This window comes from Protopterus annectens, chromosome 6.part0 (assembly GCF_019279795.1).
Source record: "Protopterus annectens isolate FY-2018-M chromosome 6.part0, PAN1.0, whole genome shotgun sequence".
In the NCBI taxonomy this organism is placed as follows: domain Eukaryota; kingdom Metazoa; phylum Chordata; order Ceratodontiformes; family Protopteridae; genus Protopterus; species Protopterus annectens.
Window position 1 is genome coordinate 1,209,685,089 of NC_056737.1, and position 25,088 is coordinate 1,209,710,176.

Sequence of the window (25,088 nt, forward strand, 5' to 3'; positions counted from 1 at the left end):
GCATTTAAACAGGGCATTATCTATCCTTATATTATATTTTTTGACCCATGTAGCATCAATACTTTCATAAACAGTTGCACCATTGAGCATATCTAACATGGTATCCCTATAAAAACTGTAATCCATTATCATAATAGAACACCCTTCGTCAGCAGGTCTGGAAATAGAATTATCTTGACATAAAACTTCTATAGCTTGTCTCTCCCTTTCATTCAAATTAACAAAACATTTTATAAATTTCCTTAATGCAGACTTTTTCAAGCGTGTCTATTGTTTACAGGTACATAACTGCTGATTCTTTTAAACTGTGAGACACTTTTTTGATTATCATTATATGCATTAAACTGTAACTTAAGCGTGATATTCCTTACGGAAGTTTTAATATGATCTTTTCAGTTAAAGTCATTCTAGATGCTGGTATGAATGGCATACCTTTATTTAAAATGCTGACTTCATCCTCAGACAGAATACATTGGGAGATGTTCCCTACTAGTGATTCCCCTGGGTGTTCCACATTTTCTTGATTGTTAGACTGTTCTTTTCATTGTTCAAAGCTTTCCTTTTCACCCTGCCTCTGCTGAGTGACCGGCCCTGAAAATGGTTCATCCTAATGGGGTATGGTGTAGTTAAAACATTCCTTTCGCTATGATTCTGGACATTTGTGTGGGAATTAGTCCCAGTCAAATGCTCGCCTCCTTTTCTACAAGCTCCCCCTGTACCAGACTGCACTCGACGAGCTGTATGTTCAGCTGAAGCAGTTTGTGTATCAGCTGATGTACAAGGAGCCTGCTAACTCTACATTCTGTTCATTAGGCCATTTTCATGTATTAAGGTGGAAACCAGAGTCGATTCATTCCCTGCTTGAACCACAGGGATAGTATTCCTATTATTGAGGTTTCCATTAGGTCTAACAGTATTCGCCTCCCTCGCCAAGCAAAAACTCGGCCATTACTGAAATCAGTAGTGTCTCTCTGAATTTTCCTCCTTTTATATGACAATAACTGTGATTCTTATGCGGTTGTTACTTCAGCCACATGATCCACCTTAACATCCAAAACTGCAGGTGGATATTTCTCATACAATTCTGTTTGCCATTTGCTGGTGTTAGAAGCTAAAAGTTCTTCTTGCGGTTTAAAGAAGTCTATCAGTAAACACATATACTTTTTACTTGTTTATTTATTTTATTTATTTTACATTTGTTAACCGGGGGTGTCTGACTGAGCCGAAAAGGCCCTTTTTCAGCAGAGGCCCAGGGAGAAAAGCTCCACAAAGAAAAATTACAGACACATTTAGTTATTTAGACATAATCAGTATACACACAAATTACAAGAGACATGTTTTACAGTGGTATGCGGCACAAACAGTTACAGTGGAGAGAACAATCAAAAAAGATATTAATTTTAAAAATAAAGGTAAGTAATAGATTTGTGGTGTACAGATGAACTTTGGAATGTAGGTAGAATACATACATAGTACACAGGTACAGTACATACATTGCAGATTAGCCAGTGTTTGTGAGTAAGATTGAAAAACTATTATAAATTGCTCTAGATTTAGTATGCATATGTTATCCGCTTTCACTAGCCTGGGGAGCAATCATGGCACTGCCAACTTTGCTTGAGATGTTGCCTGATGAGGTCTTTAAAGGAGGCTTTGGATGATGTGTTTTGAATGCTAGTACGGACAGAGTTCCATTTTTTAGCCACGGAACTACTATATAGTGCATCTCCAAAGCTATTGTAGCTGTTGGTGACTTCTAGTAGTAGTTTGCTTGATGATCTAAGAGGCCTTTTGGCTGAGTGATGTTGTACTAGGTTTTGAGGGCAGGACACTTATTGGGGAGGTAATAGATAGAATGACAGAGGCAGAGCTGATTGTAGGTTAGGAGGTTGGGCAGTTCAAGCCAGTGGAGCTGTCTCAAAGCAGTACAGTGATGAGTTCTATATGAGCAATTTGCAGCAAAACGGGCAATTCTGTTATAGCAAGCTTCCATTTTGCTTAGTTCAGTTTTGTTGAGCTTAGTCAGAATGGGAGATGCATACAGTAGGGTGGATAGAAGTTGGGAGCGAGCAATGGCTGATCTTGTGTTGTTGGTAAGAAATGGTTTGATACGGTAGAGTGACCCCAGTTTGGCATGTACTTTTTTAATAGTTAAGTTCAGATGACTATCAAATTTTAGGTGGGAGTCTATGGTTATTCCCAATAGCTTAGCCTGTGCCACTGGAGCAATTGGAGTAGCATTTGTGGAGTAGATAGTGAATTGACTGTTAGTGTTTTTGTTAGAACTGGTTATAATCATAAGCTGAGTTTTCTTTGGATTGAGGATAAGTTGGGCTTTGGTAAGGTAGTTTTCAACGTCAGAGAATGCTAGTTGAGTTGTTTGCAGGAGGGTGGGAATGTTTTGTGCAGCACAGATTAAGGTAGTGTCATCTGCATACTGAATTATAGATGCATGCTGTGTGGAGGTGTGGAGGTCATTTGTGAAGACTGTGAATAGTAGTGGTCCTAAGATAGAACCCTGTGGGACTCCTATAGTTATGGGCAGCTGAGGAGAGAGAGAATTTTCCCATTTCACAGCTTGGTACCTGTAATCCATTATCATAATAGAACACCCTTCGTCAGCAGGTCTGATGGAAACAGAATTATCTTGACATAAAACTTCTATAGCTTGTCTCTCCCTTTCATTCAAATTAACAAAACATTTTATAAATTTCCTTAATGCAGACTTTTTCAAGCGTGTCTATTGTTTACAGGTACATAACTGCTGATTCTTTTAAACTGTGAGACACTTTTTTGATTATCATTATATGCATTAAACTGTAACTTAAGCGTGATATTCCTTACGGAAGTTTTAATATGATCTTTTCAGTTAAAGTCATTCTAGATGCTGGTATGAATGGCATACCTTTATTTAAAATGCTGACTTCATCCTCAGACAGAATACATTGGGAGATGTTCCCTACTAGTGATTCCCCTGGGTGTTCCACATTTTCTTGATTGTTACACTGTTCTTTTCATTGTTCAAAGCTTTCCTTTTCACCCTGCCTCTGCTGAGTGACCGGCCCTGAAAATGGTTCATCCTAATGGGGTATGGTGTAGTTAAAACATTCCTTTCGCTATGATTCTGGACATTTGTGTGGGAATTAGTCCCAGTCAAATGTTCGCCTCCTTTTCTACAAGCTCCCCCTGTACCAGACTGCACTCGACGAGCTGTATGTTCAGCTGAAGCAGTTTGTGTATCAGCTGATGTACAAGGAGCCTGCTAACTCTACATTCTGTTCATTAGGCCATTTTCATGTATTAAGGTGGAAACCAGAGTCGATTCATTCCCTGCTTGAACCACAGGGATAGTATTCCTATTATTGAGGTTTCTATTAGGTCTAACAGTATTCGCCTCCCTCGCCAAGCAAAAACTCGGCCATTACTGAAATCAGTAGTGTCTCTCTGAATTTTCCTCCTTTTATATGACAATAACTGTGATTCTTATGCGGTTGTTACTTCAGCCACATGATCCACCTTAACATCCAAAACTGCAGGTGGATATTTCTCATACAATTCTGTTTGCCATTTGCTGGTGTTAGAAGCTAAAAGTTCTTCTTGCGGTTTAAAGAAGTCTATCAGTAAACACATATACTTTTTACTTGTTTATTTATTTTATTTATTTTACATTTGTTAACCGGGGGTGTCTGACTGAGCCGAAAAGGCCCTTTTTCAGCAGAGGCCCGGGGAGAAAAGCTCCACAAAGAAAAATTACAGACACATTTAGTTATTTAGACATAATCAGTATACACACAAATTACAAGAGACATGTTTTACAGTGGTATGCGGCACAAACAGTTACAGTGGAGAGAACAATCAAAAAAGATATTAATTTTAAAAATAAAGGTAAGTAATAGATTTGTGGTGTACAGCTGAACTTTGGAATGTAGGTAGAATACACACATAGTACACAGGTACAGTACATACATTGTAGATTAGCCAGTGTTTGTGAGTAAGATTGAAAAACTATTATCAATTGCTCTAGATTTAGTATGCATATGTTATCCGCTTTCACTAGCCTGGGGAGCAATCATGGCACTGCCAACTTTGCTTGAGATGTTGCCTGATGAGGTCTTTAAAGGAGGCTTTGGATGATGTGTTTTGAATGCTAGTACGGACAGAGTTCCATTTTTTACCCACTGAACTACTATATAGCACATCTCCAAAGCTATTGTAGCTGTTGGTGACTTCTAGTAGTAGTTTGCTTGATGATCTAAGAGGCCTTTTGGCTGAGTGATGTTGTACTAGGTTTTTGAGGGCAGGACACTTATTGGGGAGGTAATAGATAGAATGACAGAGGCAGAGCTGATTGTAGGTTAGGAGGTTGGGCAGTTCAAGCCAGTGGAGCTGTCTCAAAGCAGTACAGTGATGAGTTCTATATGAGCAATTTGCAGCAAAACGGGCAATTCTGTTATAGCAAGCTTCCATTTTGCTTAGTTCAGTTTTGTTGAGCTTAGTCAGAATGGGAGATGCATACAGTAGGGTGGATAGAAGTTGGGAGCGAGCAATGGCTGATCTTGTGTTGTTGGTAAGAAATGGTTTGATACGGTAGAGTGACCCCAGTTTGGCATGTACTTTTTTAATAGTTAAGTTCAGATGACTATCAAATTTTAGGTGGGAGTCTATGGTTATTCCCAATAGCTTAGCCTGTGCCACTGGAGCAATTGGAGTAGCATTTGTGGAGTAGATAGTGAATTGACTGTTAGTGTTTTTGTTAGAACTGGTTATAATCATAAGCTGAGTTTTCTTTGGATTGAGGATAAGTTGGGCTTTGGTAAGGTAGTTTTCAACGTCAGAGAATGCTAGTTGAGTTGTTTGCAGGAGGGTGGGAATGTTTTGTGCAGCACAGATTAAGGTAGTGTCATCTGCATACTGAATTATAGATGCATGCTGTGTGGAGGTGTGGAGGTCATTTGTGAAGACTGTGAATAGTAGTGGTCCTAAGATAGAACCCTGTGGGACTCCTATAGTTATGGGCAGCTGAGGAGAGAGAGAATTTTCCCATTTCACAGCTTGGTACCTGTCAGTTAAGTAGCTTTGGAACCAGGTAAGAGTGGAATTAGATATATGATATTGGTTTAGTTTGTTTAGCAGGATTTGGTGCGAGACTGTGTCAAATGCTTTGGACATATCCAAAAAAAGAGTTGACACTTGCAGGCCTTCATTTATGAGACGGTTTACTGTGTCTGTGAAGCAGAGGAGAGCTGTAGTGGTACTATGGGCAGGTCTGAAACCATGCTGAGTAGGTGACAGGATGTTGCAGTCTAGGAGATAGTTTAGCATCTGGGAATGGATGCATCTTTCTTAGGATTTTGGCCAGGGGGGAGAGTAAAGCAATGGGTCTGTAGTTATTAAGTTCAGTGGTGGTCCCGCCTTTATGTATGGGTGTAACATAGGATATTTTCCAGAGTTTGGGCACATAGTTTTCAACAATTGATCTGTTTATGAGAGTGGAGACTGGGATAGCAATAGCATCTGCTGTAAGTTTCAAGAAATAGCTGGGGAGTAGGTCGGCTGCTGTTGATGAGGTTTTTAGTTTGGAGAGCATGCTTTTGATTGAAGTGGTGGAAACTGTTTTGAGGGTAAAGCTTGTATTAGTGTTATTTGTGTTGGGGGGGATAGTGAGGAAGGAACTGTCCTGTGATACTAAGGATAGAATTGAGTTCACAAAGTGGGAGTTGAATTGTGTTTCGATGGGAACTTTAGTGTCAGGGGTGGCTGGTTTGGGGGTAGCCTTTTGGGTGGATTTTAGTAGCTGGTTTACATTTTGCCAAAATTTTTGTGGGTTGTGTTGGTATTTAGTTTGTAATGTTGTGTAGTAGGATTTTTTGTCCAGCCTAATGCATTTTTTGCACGGTTGCGCAGTTCTTGGCACTTAGTTAGGGTTTGTGTTTCTTTGTTTTTTTGATAGTAAAGCCAGGCAGTGTCTCTGGACTTGAGGATTTGTTTGGTTTCTTTACTGAGCCATGGGTTTGTAGAGGTTCTAACCTTGATTTTGCGCAATGGAGCGACAGTGTCTAGTTGTTGTAGAAATGTTTTGTTGAAATATGCTACAGCCTGGTCAAGTGGGAGGGTTTCTAGGGGGTCCAGTCACAGTTACACAGTAAAGTGTTGAGGACCTCAGGAGAGAATTTTTTTGTGTTTCTAGTGGATATATAGTTAGTGGTTTTGCATATGCTTGTTCTACTACGTATAAAGTATATTATGTTGTGGTCACTTAAGGTGTCTGGGAGACTGCCTGTGTGAGGGTACAATGTGGGGTTGCTAGTTAGGACCCAGTCAAGGATGGATTCCCTTTTAGATTTTTTATCACACCTAGTTGGAATTTGGACTAGCTGCTGGTAGCCATGGAGATTTATTAGATTACTTGGTGGTTCTGATATACAGGTGAACCAATCTAGGTTGAAGTCCCCCAGAATAAGGGTTTCTTTTAATTATGTGGAAGAACACCAGGATAAGAAGTCTTCAAGGCTAGCAGGTGTATTACCAGGTGGAATATAGATTACATTTATGGTGATGACCTTTTTAGGGTGAAGTTGAAGTTGTGAGATAAGTATGTCCCAATTATTGGGGGAGGGGTAGGAGTTTGGTAATTGACGGACAGTTAAGTTGGACTTGTAGAGTAAGGCAGTTCCACCCCCTTTACGAAGTGGTCTGTCTTGTCTAATGATATTGTAGCCGGTAGGGAGAACTTCTGAGTTAGCTATGTTTTTATTTAGCCAGGTTTCTGTTAAAGCAACTATGTCTGGGGAGTAGTGTGCTATTGTGGCCTGGAGTTCAGGTATTTTATTTTTGATACTTCTAATATTAATATATAGCATTAAAAGATGGTTGGTTTTGCTGCTGTTGTTGATTTGCCCAGGGATGAAGAAAGTGGGGGTGTTATGTTCTGCCATTTGTGTTTGAGCAGTTTGTGTTGGACAGGATGGATTTGGGCCTGGGTTGGGGTGGATATCCCCACATATGGTGAGCCTGGAGTTAAAATGGTTATACAGATGATGGAGTTTGGTGAGGAGTGTGAGAAAGTATTGTGTTTTTTTGGAGTAGGAATGAGAGCATATGTGTTTAGTTCTGAATTGGTCCGTTATGTAGTTCTTGAATAAGTGTGGGCAGATATTATTATAATGTGTGGTGTCTGTGTATGAGAGTGCATAATGCAGTGTTGTGCTACTAAGTTTAGGGATATTGCTAGAGTGATAACTTGTGGTGTTGTAAAGAATTATGAGAAGACAGACTAGATTTAGTTGTGTGATAGTCATGGTTATAAAGTTTATGTTGTTTCTAGGTGGGGGGGGGTCTGAATAGGAATTATAGGGTTGCACTATATGTGGATGGGGAAGTAATGTGGGTGATGCAAAAAATGCCTAGTGGGAATGAGAGTGATTGGGAGTATTTTGTGTGGAGCAAGTTGGTGAGGTTTAATGTGATATGACTTGAGGAGCTGTGATTGGTGGAGGTGATGTGAGGGTGAGCTGTGGGTGTGGCTATGATTACTATAAATGTAGAGGTAGTTGGGGTGGGAGGGAATAGGGGGCAGGGCAGGGGAGCGGAGAGAGCCCGAGCATTAGCGAGGGCGAACGGAGCGGGGCAGAGCCAGAGCCAACCAAGGCAAGAGAAAAAAGTAAGTATTACTTTACAAATCTGAACACTTTTAAAACAAATTCCTGAGGTCTAATGGCTTACCGGCTAGCAGAATGTAATTGCTGAAAGCACTTGTGTCGATTTAAAGGTTTAAAGGTTAATCTGTTGCCACTGAAGTAATAATTCTTTATAGGTGTTACCATAGGTTGGCATATTGAGTACCCTAAGTCGACGAGGCATAATGTCCAACTTAATGCATGCTTCCAAATGAAATCTCTGTAAACGTAGCCTAATGAGCTTATGAATGTAATTTTCTAGTTTATACATATCCCTTTGGAGACTAACAACATCATACTCACAGTCAATGTCTTGGTGAGTGGGTGTAACCATAGCTGGAAGATTTAGTAGTGGATTCTCTTTGGTTTCGATGACCGCCATCAAGTTTCTATGATTATTGTAGGTGTCATCATTCTTTTCAGGCATGTAATCCAGTTCCAACATCACATTATTTCTCTCTGCCATGTCCATACAACACAGCCAAACAGATATATAAGCAAAAAACAAAATACAAGTGGTGTATGTAAATGGTCCTTCTCCACAAACTGTCAGCAATATCCAAAAAAGAAGAAGTAGGTACCAGACCACAGCCAACTCGATCATAGCATTTATTGCACAGAAGATAAAAACCAGGTTAGCACTTTTGCAGCCTCAAAGCTGCTTCATCAGACAATACATCTGTCCTACTGCCTCTATTTTAAACTAATTACAACCAATGCACAAGCATCTCCAATTAAGCACATAATTATATTTAAAGCAATAGCATTATTACTGACACATTTTAAAATACTCATTCTAAAAATGTATGTATACTAATATTAACATTTATATAACTAAGTGTTATATAAAAAACTGTGTACATATAACAAAAAACACATATGTGCAATCTTAAAAATATAAATTACACTTTACTGTTTATAACAAATTGATCACCTTCTAAGCGGTCTATTGGATAAAATGGGCTGGATAGAAATGTTATCATTTAATCATACATACAAACATACATATGTACGTACATACATGCATACATACATACATGCAAACATACATACATATAAACATACATACATGGATCTAGGACTATTGAACGAAAGTTCAATAGTCCGAATCCACAATCACCGAACACACTTTAACAAAAGCGCTTTCATCGATGTTAAAGTGCGTTAAAAAAAAAAACAATAAATCTACTTTTATGCAGGAGGACAAGCCCCCCCTGCACCCTTCAACCCCCCCTACTTTAATATTCTCACTTCGAGATCGCACTACAGTGAGGAAAAGGGAATATTCCTTTATCTGCACCGTAGTACAATCTCCGCAACAGTCATTCCCTCACGACTCCCGCTAGCTGCAGGCATACTTCCACGAAAGTGCTTTTTCGGTAAAAAGCACCTATTGCGGAAGTATGCCCGGCTGTTTGTAGCTTCGGTGAAACGTTCCTTCAGGGATCAGTACCGATCCCACATACATACAAACATACATGTATACATACATACATACATACATACATGCATACATACATATATACATACATACATACATACATAGCTGTTTCTTTGCAATGAAGCAGGATCACTGCTAATTATATGCCAAAATTAAAGATTATTGTAGTAGCTGTGTGACTTGATATATGATTATGGTTGCTAGAAACTGAATGCAAATATCTGCTGCATAGGAAGGCATTTCTTATGAGCAGCATTTCTGAATCTTTTTCTTTGCTGCATAACAACTTTTGTACAAAAATGTATCTGACTGTTGATTTCTTTCTTCAGTGTCCTAACTCATCTGTGCTGTTTTTTCTGTCTTCCTCTCTTGAGTGGCAGAGACAGCCAATATCAGCTGATGAAGTGTTGTACAACTGTGCTGATTGCAAGACAATGCATCAATGTGTTGTTAATATGCTTGTCCTCATCTCCCATTTGCATTTTTAAGATTGTTAGCATGGCAGTAAATAGAATAGTGGGAAGAAGGCTGACATAAATTTGTCTGAGTGCTGGTTACAAGTACAATCCTCAATTTATTTCCAAGCACACCATTAGTACTATAAAAAGATCTCAAGTGCAATCGTGAGCCAGGTTAATGAACAAACACAGAGCTGTGAAACATGGGCACAGAGACAGACATGCATCTAGATTGTTGAAGTATGCAGTGTAGAGCCTGACTATGCAGATAAGACAATCTTTCTTCTGGCTGCTTGCTTGTTGTCTCTCATGCCTGCAAAGTAACTTACTGTCCTGAGAATTCATGAGTGCAACAAAGAATCGAAAAGTTGCATAACTCAGTAACTGGTTCACGTGTTGTGATTTATTTGCTCAGCAGGTAAATTAGGACCCTGGATAACCAAGACTGCTTTAGATGATACATGAACATACTTTTACTTTCAGTTGGACCAAATACATACATTTCTTAGTATCAAAGTTTAATTGAGTTTGACGGTTAGTCTGAGGCATTGACCTGTAATTCTTTTAATGCTTTAGGCTGTTAACAAGCTGCTTCTTGCAGTCAAGAGTACAGGGTTTGATTCAGTCAGCCTGGATTTGCCTATTCTTTGGCTTTGAGCAAGCCAATTTATCAGGCAGTGCTCCCAAGTTGTCACTGAAAAGGGACACATGTCTAGTGAGCTTAATAATAAACCAATATGTTAACATGGCTGTTGCCATATGATATATTTTTTTATACATTTAGCATAATCTGAGGAGTTTATAACCTAAAGAATGCATACCAATCTTGAATTTCAGGCCAGCAAAGTGCATTTTGCACATGAGCAGTCAGTGAAACATTATATCAGTGATAACTCATGTCTGATTAGCATTTCTTTGCAATGGCTGTCCTGCGCAGACGGCACATATTACTTCTTCTTCTTTTCTCTGAGTTTGAGTGTGATGTCATATAACGCTATTCAGCTAAAATGCCTTCTGTTTGGCATCTAATTATCTGATGGAAAAGACAATCCCAAAAGATTCTGGCTGACCAGGTCTGCAGAAGACTGTAAGCTAGGAGCAGTTACTGAATACCTAAATGACTTCACAATCCTGCAGGAAGGTTTGTTATAAACAGATAACTGTTGCCAGAATCATGGACTGAAACTGCCAAAAAATCTGTTATCATACTCTTGCAGAAGCCATTTACCCTAGTTATGCAACACATTGACAAAATGGCCCTTAGAAATGAGCCAATTTTTTGGGATTTGGGAAATTATGTTTACAGTTACCAAACTTTTAACGAACATGAGTCAACTGTCTTAAGAATGTCCTTCTATTTTGCACAGCTTATAAATAAAGGAATTATGTCTAGATGTAGAGATGCCATTGTACCCCTTTAGCCAGCCCTCATTAGGTGTGTCATTGAGTATAATGCCTCATTTGGCATGCATACGTTCAGACACATGCAGCTACTAGAATACCCACAGAAATGCCTTACTATAAGGATACAAGGCCAAACTGATATGTCCTGCATGGAAGAAATCAAAGCACTGTCGCTATACTTCGTATCCTGCAGACTGCTAAGAGGTGTCCTGTGTCTGGCATACAAGGCATCGTCCAATCCAATAATGATGGAATTATTGCTCATCAGCAAGTCAAAATGGCATCAAAATACTCAGTCTAGGGATCTATACCTCTTCTGCGACATCAACAGAATGGTTTGGAGAGATAGGTATATCATGCAGAAGAAATGCTGTTGTGGAACAGACTTGCCATCAACAGAAAAAAAAAAAAACTCATCTCTGTCCATGTTCAAGCACACCTTCAATCTTTGAATTTCTGTGGGTGATAGAAACTTTACCCCAAACTTCCCTCTGTTACTAATGGATGGAGGCAGCTCCTAAATGCTTTATCTGACACATGTGTCCCCTCAAACTATCTATGGTTTGATCCCAGTTATTCTCACTACACGTAAGATATAATTATTGACCACATGATGGGTAAGGCCAGTCTATAACCAAGCAGTATACATTAATTCAAGAACCAAAATCGAAACTAGGCTTAAAATGTCCTACAAGGCAGATAGACTGGTACTGAGCCTATGAGCCTATAATTAAAAAAGAAGACTTTTGTTGGTATGTTTCATTACTAAACTACTTATTTTTAACTAGTACCTTTAATTTTGCTTGCATCTTTCAGAATGTAACATAGTATTCTAATGAATTCTTTGACTGATGTTACACACAGTAACATTTATAAGAAAACTTGTTTTGTTGGCGTGACTGCCATACATATATTTTGGTTAGTGGAGAACAGGGGAGGAATTGATCCATTTAGTAGTAGCACATACTGATGCATATTTTAACTAATACTGATCAGTCCATTTTTCTAACAAAGTGCAGTTTTATAAATGACAAGCATGCTATGGTTTCACTTGGTTAGAGTTTGGCTTTGCTCACTTTAAATGCAAAAGGCCTTACAATATTCATAGTCTGTCCTGTACTGATAACTGTCTGTTTATGGAAAAGCTGAATAAATCACAAAGATGAAAGGAAGATGGCAATATTTTATCATAATAAAGATAAGAAGATGCTATTTTGTCACTTCCAGTTTAAAAATATTTTTGAGTGGTATCATACAATACTAGAATCTCATAATACTCATAAAAGTGGAAGGAGTTATATGCTATTTGGTATGCAAATCTTTTGCTTATTAGATGTCCTGATTTTTGAATGGATATACCTATTTTCTATAAGCCTTTGACACCATTTAAAAAAAATTACAGGTTGAGAACCATACACTAAGTTTGCTGAAGTTGAAGAAACACCGAAGACTCAAAAAGGCATGCTTTCTCGTCATTGGTGCAGAGTTATTCTCATCATCAACTCAATTACTTTTTCAAGCCACATGCAGGGTTGTCAAACTGCAGCTGGGAGTGACTGCAATATGTTATGCCATGGTATAGTTTTATCCCAAGCTGTAAATATTTGCTGCTTAGTTATCTGAATGCATATTTTTAATGACTGTATGCATGTATATAATGTCTGTTACTGCCTAAAGAAACAGCTCATATTTGAGGCATCTGGTAGTTGGAGTGGAGTCATCTTGCATTTTGATCCTTCTAAAATAAGTACCATATTTTGTGTTTAAAGGAGTAAATGGCTTTGTAGCAAACTAATGGCAGATATGTATTTTGTAGCTCCCTGTTCTGGATGTATGGCATTACTTTAGCCATCTCCTTATACTCCAGATTGGGTGTTTTGGGTGTGTGACGTTACCTTGTCATCTGCTTACACTCCTTTGTGTTCATCCAGTCAATGGACTCATCTTTAAGAGTTTAAGGAAGAAGAAGAGGAAATGCCTCTGATACAAAGCACCCCTAAGTGGCTAGTGGTCACCTTGTTATGCAAGTCAGTGAAAGGATTAGGGGATATGAGCATTATTAATTACATCATGGCATCCTTCAGACAGTGGAAGACAACGTGACCATGAGGTGGTAGTGCCTTGGGTTGATTGTTGTCTACTTTGAACACTTTTAGACTGTTATATGACGGACATAGTGTGATTTGCTGCTGGAGTTGTGTAGTTGCAAACATATTTATTTATGAGTAACTGAGTATGTTCATGATTTACATATTTTGATTAAGTACTGCATAACTTATTTAACCTGGATTGCAAACTTATGAACATTAGACACAAGTCTGTAAGTGTTTCTTTGGTCCATTGTACACTTAGAGAAGCTAGAAAGAGGAGGTGCTTACAGATGAAATTCCAGAAGTGTGGTTCATACCTCTCAAATGTCTGGATTTTCACAGAATGTCCAGATTTTTGCCTCAAATTTTTGGTCTGTTGTTCATAAAATTTGTGATTTTTCTGGATTTTTGTGGCAAGTTAGTGAAGATTGAATTCACTAAATAATGACAGGCATTTGGATTTCAGAATTCATATACGTTCTGTAAGAGCAGTTTTTAAAATTTGTCCCTATTTTTGGCACTTTGTCCTCCTGTTATTTTTGGCTTTGTCTAGATTTTTTGTGCTAAGAGGTTGAGCACTATAGTATGGTTTAATTACTTGTTGGATAGTTTTTAGTTGTAGAAAGTTATATTCTGCCATATCTGAAACAGTGAAAGAAATTCATAATGTGTGTTTTGCACCTTTAAACTATGTTTCATTAATGGTCAACATCTCAACATCATCCAGGTTTGGAAAATCTTCTAAATTCCCCATGTTATTGTTGAGACTTCTGCCAATTAACAATGTCATGTTCACCTCTGATATTTATCTTGTTTACTTTAAATTTCTTTTTTTGTATTTCTTTTTGTCTTGAATTTTGAATTTCCTATTCACTGTGTGTATTCATGGAGAAAGGTGAAGAAAATTTTTATTTTATTTATTTTTATTTATTTTACATTTTTAACCAGAAAAGTTCGACTGGACACAAGTCCTTTTTCAGTGGAGGCCTGGGGAGAAAAGCTCCACATAAAAGTAAGCTAATACAATGCAGGTACAATTAAAATACAATAAACACAGTAGAACATGGTTAAATATACAAAGTGAGACACGTGGCATAGTTAAACATAGTACTAAATATCATTTGTGTTTGTAAGTGCAATTATTAAGACTGAATCCAATACAGCATCAGCATTAGGAACAAGTAAGTTAGTCAAGAGCCATACATGGACATCCAGTTTTTGGATAAATGACTTTTTAGTAAATATTTAAATGGTGCTGACATCAGCAGAAAACCACTCTGACTGGTCAAACATCTCATTTCAGGGTGACAGGCACTGAATCATTTGTGTACGATGCCATGTTCTTATTATGGGTCAGAACGTTATTATGATATTTAGATGCCATACATCAAGAATTTCACTAATCAAATATGCTTTTCCTGTGTTTGTTGGTAGGATTTTCAATAATGCAATCATAACTGGTAAAACTGTGTACCCTAGTGGGATGGCCATACATTGTACACTCCAGTGTATACAATGGCCAGCTTCACCTTGCCAAGTTTGGTGACACAACTACAGTGGGGTGTCCCTGATTATTATGATGAGAGGTGGGGGTTACCAGGTACTGGGTCACACTGTCTTCCTTATAGCCTTTTGAGTCTGGCTTAGTTCAGGGTTACTGCTAGATATTTGTTGGTTTCTCAGAGATTACTTATTTCCCTGGGTGAATTTTAGAAATTTTAAAATAGAAATTGCAAGGACAGGTTCTCAGTGTAAGTATTTCGGTATAGGTGGTAATAATCAAAAGCAACACAATGTCCATTTCTTTGAAAGAACAAGAAAACTACCGACATTTGCTTTATGAAGGCATTTATGACATGAACAAAATTATTGGAATATGCCATTTCATTTAGATTCTTGATAAACGCTATGTGTCAGAGTGACCACCAAGAAGCATAGCCACATTAGCAAGTAGTAATTTATTTCCACCTAGTAGCCAGAGTGCCAGGCTCTTCACCTTTCCTACAGATCCGGGGATTTATCTGCTGAATGGTATAAGACCACTGATAACTGCATGCACACTTAATTATCACAGTCTAGCGGGCAGTAAATTAAATGGGCAATTAACCATTGCTTTCACTTTAAACACTGACAGGTATACTTTATGTAATTCTGAATTTCAAGGAAATAGTAGATTACTTTTGTTCATTCTGAGTATGTTTCCAGTTTGAGGGCTTTTTGTTTTGTTTAGCAAATTGCTCTCAACGTTTCTGCTATTTAACATTTAAAAATGTCTCTGATCATTATATACGAAGAGAACAAAGTTGCATATACATTGTGAATTTGAACATCGATGCATGGTTATTAAGGATGGAAAAGGGAAGGGAAACATATTATAGGGGGTGTACTGTAGTCAGTCATCTTACCTAGGGCCCCATGTGGCCACGATCCTGCTGTGCTTTTCAGTATGAAATGTAAATTGAAACGTGAAGCTAATCTGTTTGTTTGTGAAATGAAACGATAAATACTTTCATTCTAATCAGGACAGAACTATGTAAGCTTATGTCAATAAGAAAGAAAGTGAAAACTGAAAGACTGAAAGTGTTTCATACTTAGAGTAAGCTGAGCATTTTTTTAAATATCCATTACATAAAATTACAAATAAATAAATAAATAAATAGAACAAAACAAAAAACTCAGGAGTCTTCACATTGCAGTCACGGGTGACCAGGGTCAAAAAGGGCATCTTCAACGCTGGCTGGTGCTTAGCATATAAAAGGCAGGGAAGACGTGTTTTGGCAGAGTGGCACTCAGTAACATAGCAGTGGTGGAGTAAAGCTGCAATTGTCCAAGGAACAAAGTGTCTGGAAGCGTGATTGAGAGAGTCTAGCTCTGCATTTTTTCTGTACTAAAATGATGATAAAGAAAAGCACTTCAATTCAGTTTTTTTTTATGCTCTTCATTTGAAGAGGTTGGGTGGTGTGGATTTGGTGGGGCATGATCGGTTGTATTACTGCAGGAAGCTAACTGGCTTTTTCCAGTTAACAGAGGCCCTTTTTTCTACTCTTTTTTTAGGAACTGAGGGGGTGAAGCACACGTTTGTGGGACCATCACAGAGTGCTACTTAAGCCAGCTATGCCTCTGGTTGCACAAAACCTAGCTAATGTGAAAGATGCAAACTTCTCAAGTGACCCTTATTTTGCAGAATGTTCCATATTTCTATTCATATGTTTGCTGTCCTCCTTATAAAATGTATAGCTTTCTGGTAAAGCACTGATGATTACAATCAGTAAATAACACGCTGCTGTAGACTCTAACTTATTGCACAGAAAATATATGTTGAGAGCTATGAAATGATGTATGATGGATGCATAAATACCATGGGAGTGTGCTAATGTCAAGCTGCCTAATGTGTTAACTTGTACCCCCTATCTCTACTGTTCTGTTATTTGTAAAGGATATGTTATTGAGCTGTTATTTGCATTTTATATTTCTTTTAGCTTTTACCTTATTTACTGTCCATTCCCTCCCTGGTGTGTTTTGGTATAACTAGCTTTACATGGAAAAGTAATTTGCATTGAGTCTGCTATCTACTTGGCATGCCTCCAAGTTTCTTCATTGTTTAATCCCTTGGGGTGTCAGTATTTTTTTTTAATTTCAGCACCATGGCCATTGCTACTTATAGTTTACAGATGTGCAAAACTACCATACTTTGAGTTATGCAAAAAAAGACAGCTGTGATGCTTTTCAGATTAAAAAAAGTGAGATGTACACATTGTAGCTAGGCAGCTCACTTTACTGTATTTTGAAGTAAAAAGGTTTGGGGGTTTGGGTTACACTTTAAACTCATAGAATTTTCCCTGGGAAGTTAGTGTTTTAGGGTTAGGGATGGGTTTTATTATTAGGGCAATATTTTTAAGGTTAAAGAGTTGTTGTACGATAAGGGATAAGGTTAGTGACTGAGTTTTAAAGTTAGGAATGGGATTTTAAGATTCTGGTTAGGGAAGGAATTTTAGGGAAAAGGAGAGGATTTAGGATTAGAAATGAGACTTAGGGATGAGGTAATAGGGTAAGCAATGGAGTTATAGCTTTAGGATGGGTATTTTAGGATTATGGTTAACATCACAGTTTTAGGGTTCATTGAGGGGTTACAGGATTAGGGATGGGGTGAAGTTTAAGGGTTGTGGAGAAGTTTTAAAAAGATTGAAAGATTAGGGGGTGAGTGTTGGGTCAGGTTATAGTACATATATGGCATTGTTTACTTACATTGGATGGGGAGGGGGTCGGTAATTCTCCCTTGTATAATAGGAAGTAAGATATGCAAATCAGTTATGCCTGCATGGTATAAGTAACTAGCACCTAGTACCATTAGATCATCAATATGTCTCTGCATTCCAAGTTGTCACTGGTCACTGAAATTTTACCATATGTCTTCACTGTACGCGTTTTAACTGAGAGTGGTTTATTATTGGAAGTGAGAGCAGTTTAAGTGGTCTTTCATAGTTGAAATGTTCTAAAATGGATAATTTTGTTGTTAATGATTAAAAAATTTAGTTTAACTACTTGCAGAAAATTGTTTAAAACTACTCACATTTAAATCAAATGATTACACATTTTGCTTTCTTAGACAATAAATATAATATAAACAATATGGCAGAAGAGCCACATCATGGTCAAATAGAGCCCTATGCCAGGAAATGGACCAGGGTCCCTAGCCACAGCCTTTCCAGTGCCCCATTACATGTCTCTCTCCCCCACTTTCCATAATAAACCCTGTTGAAAACTGGCAGCATGCATACTATTTTCTCTTTACTTTTGAAATGATTACAGAGATGTGCATTTAATTTAAAATGTTTAATTTATTTATCCTTTGTTTACCAGGTTAGTTCTAATATGCTGGGGTGGTATTTATACCACTAGGGGAAATTTGGCCAGGGCATTAAGGAACTTCCCCTATTTGTCATCATTGTGAGTGGGAACCATTTTGGAGGAGCACTTTCTGCTTCTGTTCCAGTTGCAGAGGCAGCCTGGAAAAACAAGGAGGCAGATGGAGAGAGAAGGAGATGATTATTAAGTAGTGAAAGAAATGAAGAAGAAACAAATAGTGAGACGAGAGAACATGTATAGGATTCTGTGGAAATATCTGATGAAGATGAGTCAGCAAATGATGGGTGTATAATTACAACCCTCCAGTTGGGTGGGTTGCAGGATGACTTACTAAGAAATTCTGGTGAAAAGTGAGCCAGAAAATAAAGAATATGTTTTCAAGGGGCATTTTGGAGAAAATGTAAAAGGAGGATGCAAGGCAATCCTGAAGAATAGTGTTGAGATGGAAAAAAGCATGCAGAAAGAGTAAAAGAAGGCAAAAGTGGAGTAGCAGAAAACAAAGCAGAGGAAAATGAAAAACAGAAGGATGTGGTAAGGATTAAAAGTAAAGAAGACAAATAAATGGATAGGTAGGAAGCGTGGAACAATTTAATAACTCCTTTTAGTGTAAAATCACATGAGGTAACAGCATTTATTCTTATTAACAAATAAACAGGCATAAAAATTCTGCCACATCACTTATAGCACAAACATTTCATATTTCCATACTGGATCGGTCAAGGCCCGAGTTAACAACGACCTCCACCAGTACTGTTAGCCAACAGGGTGCTGGCAGAAATTGGACTACTGTTGGCCGAAGGAGAAGAGGAGAGTGAAGGCATGCCCGAAGGCAGGAAGAGAGGAGGAAGGTTAGGAGTGTAGCAATGAGGGTAGGAACTTTGAATGTTGGCAGTATGACTGGTATAGGAAGAGAGATAGCTGATATGATGGAGAGAAGGAAGGTTGATATATTGTGCATCCAAGAGACCAGATGGAAGGGAAGTAAGGCCAGTTGTTTAGGAAATGGGTTCAAATTGTTCTACCATGGTGTGGATGGCAGGAGAAATGGGGTAGGCATTATACTAAAGGAACAATATGCCAAGAGTGTTTTAGACGTGAAGAGAGTATCTGACAGAGTGATGTTTATGAAGCTTGAAATTGATGGTGTAATGATGAATATTGTTAGTGCATATGCTCCACAAGTTTGGTGTGCGATGGATGAGAAAGAGAAATTTTGGAGTGAGTTGGATGAAGTTGTGGTGAGTGTACCCAAGGGTGAGAGACTAGTGATTGGAGCGGACTTTAATGGGCATGTTGGTGAAGTGAACAGAGGGGATGAGGAAGTGATGGGTAGGTATGGTGTTAAGGAGAGGAATGCAGAAGGTCAGATGATTGTGGATTTTGCGAAAAGGATGGATATGACTGTGGTGAATACATATTTTAAGAAGAGGGAGGAGCATAGGGTGACGTACAAGAGTGGAGGAAGATGCACACAGGTGGATTATATCCTACGTAGGAGGGCCAGTCTGAAGGAGATTGGAGACTGTAAAGTGGTGGCAGGGGAAAGTGTAGTTAAGTAGCGTAGAATGGTGGTCTGTAGGATGACGTTGGTGATCAAGAATAGGAGGAGGAGTGTGAAAGCAGTGCCAAGGATTAAAGGGTGGAAGTTAAAAAAGGGTGATTGTGAAGTGGAGTTTAAGGAAGAGTTAAGACAGGCACTGGGAGGCAGTGGAGAGTTACCGAATAGCTGGGTAACTACAGCAGAACTAGTAAGGGAGACTGCTAGAAAGGTGCTTGGTGTGACATGTGGACAGAGGAAGGAGGACAAGGAGACCTGGTGGTGGAATGAGGAAGTACAGGAGAGTATACAGAGGAAGAGGCTGGCTAAGAAGAAGTGGGATTGTCAAAGAGATGAAGAAAGTAGACATGAGTATAAGGAGATGAGGTGCACGGCAAAGAGACAGGTGGCGAAAGCTAAGGATAAGGCGTATGGAGAGTTGTATGACAGATTGGACACTAAAGAGGGAGAAAAGGACCTGTACCGATTGGCTAGACAGAGGGACAGAGCTGGGAAAGATGTGCAGCAAGTAAGGGTGATAAAGGACAGTGAGGGAACTGTACTCACAAGCAAGGAGAGTGTGTTGAGTAGATGGAAAGAGTATTTTGAGAGGCTGATGAATGAAGAGAATGAGAGAGAGAGAAGGTTGGATGATGTGGGGATAGTGAATCAGGAAGTGAAACAGATTAACAAGGAGGAAGTAAGGACAGCTATGAAGAGGATGAAGAATGGAAAGGCTGTTGGCCCAGATGACATCCCAATGGAAGCATGGAGGTACTTAGGAGAAATGGCAGTGGAATTTTTAACTAGATTGTTTAATGAAATTTTGGAAAGTCAGAGGATGCCTGAGGAGTGGAGAAAAAGTGTTTTGGTATCTATCTTTAAAAATAAGGGTGATGTGCAGAGCTGCAGTAACTACAGAGGGATAAAATTGATCAGTCACAGCTTGAAGTTATGGGAAAGAGTAGTAGAAGCTAAGTTAAGAAGGGAGGTGATGATTAGTGACCAGCAGTATGGTTTCATGCCAGGCAAGAGCACTACAGATGCAATGTTTGCTCTGAGAGTGTTATTAGAGAAATACAGAGAAGGTCAGAAGGAGTTGCATTGTGTCTTTGTAGACTTGGAGAAAGCATATGACAGGGTGCCTAGAGAAGAGTTGTGGTATTGTATGAGGAAGTCGGGAATGGCAAAGAAGTATGTAAGAGTGGTACAGGATATGTACGAGGGTAGTGTGACAGTGGTGAGGACTGCAGTGGGAGTGACAGATCCATTTAAGGTGGAGGTGGGATTACATCAAGGATCAGCTCTGAGACCTTTTTTATTTGCAGTGGTGATGGACAGGTTGACAGATGAGATCAGACAGGAGGCCCTGTGGATTATGATGTTTGCAGATGACATTGTGATCTGTAGTGAGAGTAGGAATCAGGTTGAGGAGACTCTGGAGAGGTGGAGATATGCTATAGAGAGCAGAAGAATGAAGGTCAGCAGGGCTAAGACAGAATATATGTGTGTAAATGAGAGGGAGGGTAGAGGAATGGTGAGGATGCAGGGAGTAGAGTTGGTAAAGGTGGACGAGTTTAAGTACTTGGGATCAACAGTTCAGAGTAATGGTGAATGTGGAAGAGAGGTGAAGAAGAGAGTACAGGCAAGGTGGAATGGGTGGAGAAGAGTGTCAGGAGTGATTTCTGACAGACGGGTACCAGTAAGAGTGAAAGGGAAGGTCTACAAGAGGGTAGTGAGACCAGCTATGTTATATGGGTTAGAGACAGTGGCATTGACAAAAAGGCAGGAGTCAGAGCTGGATGTGGCAGAGTTAAAGATGTTAAGATTAGCACTCAGTGTGACTAGGATGGATAGGATTAGAAATCAGTATATTAGAGGGTCAGCTCATGTTGGACAGTTTGGAGACAAAGCAAGAGAGACGAGATTACATTGGTTTGGACATGTGCTGAGGAGGGATGATGGGTATATTGGAAAAAAGATGCTAAGGATGGAGCTGCCAGGTAAGAGGAAAAGAGGAAGGCCTAAGATAAGGTTTATGGACGTGGGGAGAGAGGACATGCAAGCGGTTGGTGTGACAGAGCAAGATGCAGAGGATAGGAAGAAATGGAAAGAGATGATCTGCTGTGGCGACCCCTAACGGGAAAAGCTGAAAGATGATGATGAACAAATAAACAGTTTATGACATTATAACTGAGACTGTTTTTTTTTCAATAGGAAATGTTCCTGGAGAATATGAAAAAAAAAGAAAGACTATAACCCATGGAAACTTTATGCAATAAAACCATTTCACACGGAAACAAAAAAGAAGATTAAAGTATAATTTTGAACAGGGGTAAAAAGAGAAACTTTGAAAGGACATTTGAAATGTTTTAAAGAAGTGCTAAAATTGCAAAAGTTTATGACAAAAGTGGTTTATCGACTTGTGGCTGGGATGGTATTATTGTGTTAAAAATAGAATGAGAAAAAAAATGAGACATATTCAAAGACAAAAAACAAACTGGCAAACTTTATAAAACAAAAAATGATGTCAAAAGGCCGACAGTCCAAAATGTTTATTATGAAGCACTTTTTGTTTAGTCCAAGTGTCCAAACTTCTTCAGATAAAAACACTACTACATACAAGTCATTTAAAAAGTATTGAACATAAATCAATGTAGTAATGATAATATTTTTGAAAAATATGTTTTAGAAACAGAAAAAAATGTTTTTTTGAGACAGAATATGATATGGATGTAATAAATGGGGCAAATTTTAAAATCATGAATAAAAGATTTGGAAATAGGAATATTACTTGTAGAAAAAGAAGTAAGAATTTGGAGTTGGTCTATAAGAAGGGAAATAGGATGTGCATTAATGAATCACAAAATATACAGGATAAAAAGGAAATGTATTTTATTACCACATTTAATGTAATAACTATTGAGGTGGTCAGTAAGGTTCGACAGTTTTGGCCTATGTTACTAAGGGACAAAGACTTAAGTCTTGTCCAGTAATGTGAACATGTCGTAAAATATCTAGAAATTTTTGCTGACATGGTAGTGCATAATCTTTTTGTTCCAACAGATGTCAGCATTAATGGAAATAGTTTGGTAAGTAAAGGTACTATACCTTGTAATAAATGTTCAATTTGTAAACAGTTGGTTTCTACTTTTTCATTTAGTAACAATATTAGGTTTGTGTCTAATGGCATTTACACATGTAACACTGAGGGAGTTATATATGCTCTTAGGTGCACCTGTAACTTATATTATATTGGGGAAACATTAAGAAGTTTAAAGGTGCGCCTGCAAGAGCATGTCAGGGATATAAAAAATGAAAAATTGGATAGCCCTTTGGGTGGGCATTTTTTATCCCTGCATAATTCTAACCCCGAAGATTTACAAGGTTGTGTTTTGGAAAACAATGATCCAAATAATCCAAATGAAGACACTCCATGGCAAATAAAAGCAACCGTTTAATCAAATGTAAAGTAACAGTGATCGGTACCCGTTAAAACAGTAAGCGCTTTCACATTTAATCACAATGTTTCCAGTTTGATGTTGTAGCTAGCTGCAACACTGAACATGTAGTCTACCTTGCATTGTGTACCTGTTGCCCTGCATTCTATGTAGGTAAAACTGATAGAAGGTTCAAGGACAGGATAAGAGAACATCTTTATCAAATACGTATTTGATCTAGTATCAATGCTTTATCCAAGCATGTTTTTGAGACAGATACTAAGCATACATTCCAATTCATGGTTCTTTAGGTGAATAACCCCAGTTCTAGAGGGGGAGACATCAGAAACTACACGGAAAGAATAGAAATTAAATAGATTATTAAATTCAAGGTACATGTTAGTCCAGGTTTGAATGACAAAATTCCACTAAAGCATGTTTTGAAAAACAGGAGATTAGTTGTTAAATAGAATTTTATATAATTGTTTTTAGTTATTATTAGTGTTTGAAGTATATTTTTATTTCTATTTATTATATTAATGTTTTTTATGTAATTATGTATGTACATTCTATTTGAGTGTTATTTCAATGTTTGATTCAGCATTAAATTCTTATATATGGAAATACTTTTGTATATATTAGTATATGCCTACTTCATCTAGCCTATGACTTCAAATTTTTGATGATGTCATTGGGTTTAATTATTCAATTAATTATTTACTATATATAAGACAGCTAAAGGTTTTAGTATCTGTTTGCTAATGGTTTGAGGAAGCCTTTTGGCGAAAGCGCTTACCTATTTTATGTACCTGAATTAAAGATACTTTGTTTTATCTGGAATGAGTTACTCTTGGATACTATAATACTTTTGCTATCTAACTGGTATTCAACTGATGCTGGAGACTTTATTTCATGCTGGGTTGCTCCTAAGCGTTATTTTCTTTACATCTTGGTTTGTGACTGGCTTCGGAGCATTTATCCCTTGGTGCTTTGCTTTTAATTTATCTGCTGTAAATTAGAAAAAGGAGATTTCTTTAATAGAGTTAGATAAAGTATTAGGACAAATAAATATAGATTTGGCTGCAGGTCCAAATGGAATGGGATATGAAATGTATAAAAATTTAGGGGATTGACAAAAACAATATTTCTTAATGATTTTGAATGAATGGTTAAATGAAGGCTTTTTGTATAAAGAATTGGATCCCCTACAGTAGACCGACATTTTACAACACCGACACCCACATCGCCGACACCAAAAGCCTGACACACGAAATACCGACAACAATGCCACTGCAGAAAAAAGGAAAATAACATTTGTTTTTTTCTGCTAGCAGGGGGGCTTCACCCCCTGCACCCCCCGTAACTTTAACATACCAACTCTGAGATTGCTCTACAATGCAGGAATGGAAATATTTCCATTTCGCACTATGGAGACTTACCGTTTCCCCATTGCCGATATTTCGTGTGTCGGGCTTTTGGTGTCGGCGATGTGGGTGTCGGTGTTGTGAGCTGTCAGTCTTCTGTAGGGGACCCATAAATTATTATGTAGTGGGATATTGAAATTCATATGGAAGAAGGAAAATAGAACAGAATTAAAAAAAAAAAACTGGAGACCAATAGCACTAAATAATAATGACTATAACATCTTTTTGAAAATTAATACAAATGAGATTTAAAACAGAAATGGAAAATATTATGGAAGATAGCATATATAATATAAATGTAAAGGGTTGTCAAGAATTATTAATGATAGGGAAATTGTGGATGATATTATGAACAGAAAAGAAGAAGAGAAAATCATGATAAGAGATCTTAATAAGGCATTTGACAAAACTGGATATGAAATCTTGTGGGTAATAATGAAATAATTTAATATAAGTGAGAAAGTTAGGAAATTATGTATATCAGGTTAAACCAAGAGCTATATATGAAGAGTGATGCAAGACAGGGGTGTCCAATGAGTCGTATATTTTTTGCATTAGTTATGAATATGATAGCATGCGAAATAAATTACAAAATGAAGGAGGTGGTGTATATAATACCTGAAGGGTTAAGAATTCCAGTTCTGTTAACATATGTAGATGACATTATAATACTTGCAGAAAACAAAATTTGGATAAAAGAAGTAATAATTTACACAAATGAGTGTATAGAGATGACAGAGATTGCTTTAAAT